The following is a 2,500-nucleotide window of genomic DNA, read 5'->3' as shown; positions in this document are numbered from 1 at the left end:
CAGGTGAGATGAGTCTTCAGATGCTGGCAGTATGGGGGAGAGTGGCACTGACAAGTGTAGTGCCCCAAACAAGTATTCCCCTGCTGTTGCACTTGTCAGGCCTACGGTCATCTATCTTGAGAGTGCCCAGTAAAAGTCGCCTATGGCTGGAGGGGTCTGGCACAAACACACTTCCCCCGGCCCAACATCCGAGGAAAAGGAAACAGAGGAAGGGGAGGATGAAAGATATCGATGCATCCCCCACCCCCTCAGGACATCAAAAGCAGCAGCCGAGGCAGCACTCACATCAACGACGTACTTAGAGCAGGCCCTGTTACCTCCATCGGTACCCCCAATCTCACCCCCACAGCAATAGGGAGGAGTGACATTGGAGCTGAGGTCATTGACCCTTGCCCCATATATCGTAATGGCCAGCTAGGTATGTTAGCAGCTAGGATTGACCTGCTAGATAAACCAATTCGAGCACTGATCGACAGAGGGGCCAGGGTTTCACTGATTGAAAAATAATTATCCTCAAACCCACAACAGTCAGCGACATCCCTCGGCCTTGGCATGCCAGGACAAAATAAAATATGCATAAACCATAAAACGATCGTCAACTTTAAGTTAGGATCTGTTAATTTTTAACATGACTTTCTTGTTGTGCCTACTTCGGGAATTCCATGAATAGAGGCTATTTTAGGAATAGGTTTAATTTCTGGTAATTGAATATGCATTTTTGATGGAAAAGATACAATAACAGTAATGAAGGAGGCTTTATTCTGCCAATAGAAAGTCATTCAGAGAATAAGTAATTGTGTGGGTATGGAGAGGCATTTAAGTAAGGCAACAGCTGTACCTAAGAGAGGAGAATTGTTGTCTCCTCAGACACTTATGAGCACATCAGTGACCCCAAGTTGCAGTCTTCTGCAAGGAACCAAGGTCATTGTTTAAGACCATGACAATTGGATGCATGTAGTTTTAGAGAGCTTATAGGAAATGAAAGAGAAAAGAGCTGATATAACGATAGTTAATTAGTAAAATAAAAGACTTGTATTAGGAAGTGATTCTGTGCGAATTAGAGTTATGTGTAACTGCTAATAATGGGATGTTGGGAGCCACAACTCCAGCCCGCACAGACTAACGCACTCAGAATTTGATCATGGAAGCCAGAAAACTATGTCCGTCAGAATATCAACCTGTAGTTAGTGACATTGTCAATAATTATTCCGATGTAATTGCAATTGGATACGAGCCTTCCACGAGGATTGATTGATTTCCCTTTAGCAATGAAACTGGTCATGAGGAGCCGATCAGGTCAAGGCCTTAAAAAATACCCACTCATTTCCAGAGAGAGATAGAAAGGGAAATTATTTGAACTAAGGGAACAAGGGATATTGAGAAGACCAAATCCCCTTGGGCGTCTCAAATTGTAGGTGTTAGGAAAAAAAGATGGTTATGTAAGATTGTATGTTTATTATAGGAAGTTAAATGCAGTCACAAAGGATAATGCATTTCCATTGACCTCGATCGAAAAATTACTAGTGAAGGTATGCGATAATAAATATTTTACAACTGTTGATTTAAAATCTGGATACTATCAAATACCATTCAAGAAGAAAGTATATGTAAAACGTCATTTATAGCTATCGATGAACTATTTAAGTTTAAATTTCTTCCTTTCGGTGTTATAAATGCTCTAAGTCATTTTTCTAGAGTAATGATGGCGTTTTATCTCCTTTAATTGGCCATAATGTTCTTGTTTAATTTGATATCATTATTACAGGGAAAACGCCCATAGAACATATTAATAATATTCATAAAGTTTTAGAAGCATTGCAACAGAATGATATGAAAATAAATTTGTCAACGTACAAATATTTTGGTAATCAGGTCGAGTTTTTAGGTCACCTAATAACCCCAAAATGTATTAAATGCTGCCCCAGTAAAGTAGTAGCTACTAAAGATATCCCAAGGCCACGTAACCCTAAGGAAGTAGCTGGGTTCCTTGGGCTCGCTGGGTATTACTGTAAATTCATAAGAGGTTTTGGAGAGATAGCAAGATCCTTAGATACTTTAAAGAAACAAAGAGTAATAATTTTTGGAGTGGAAGAAGAAAGGGCCTCTAACTATTTGAAAGCTTCCTTAACTAGCAAGGACTTACTCGCATATCCTTGATTTGATCTCCAGATTTTAGGAACAACAGATGGAAGTAGAGTAGCTATTGGTGGCATAGTTTCACAACTTGAAGATAAAGGTAGAGAGCGACCCATTTGGTTTGCTTCCGGGGCATTAAAAATGGCAGAATGAAAATATAGTACATTCAATCGAAAGGCTTTGGCTATTCTTTGTGTTCTATAGAGGCAACGATTCTTTTTATTAGGTCAGTCGAGCGAGTTGCAAAGTGACCTCCCTTTCAAAGGGGATTTGACAAGGGAGATAGATTGAGAGATTGTTACAGATTAATATGAAGGGTTTTTAACACATAGGAGGCAAAGCTAAAAAGTTAGCTGATGTTCTC

Source organism: Palaemon carinicauda, chromosome 5 (genome assembly GCF_036898095.1).
Source record: "Palaemon carinicauda isolate YSFRI2023 chromosome 5, ASM3689809v2, whole genome shotgun sequence".
Taxonomy (NCBI): domain Eukaryota; kingdom Metazoa; phylum Arthropoda; class Malacostraca; order Decapoda; family Palaemonidae; genus Palaemon; species Palaemon carinicauda.
Note: the sequence above shows the minus strand (reverse complement) of the source record.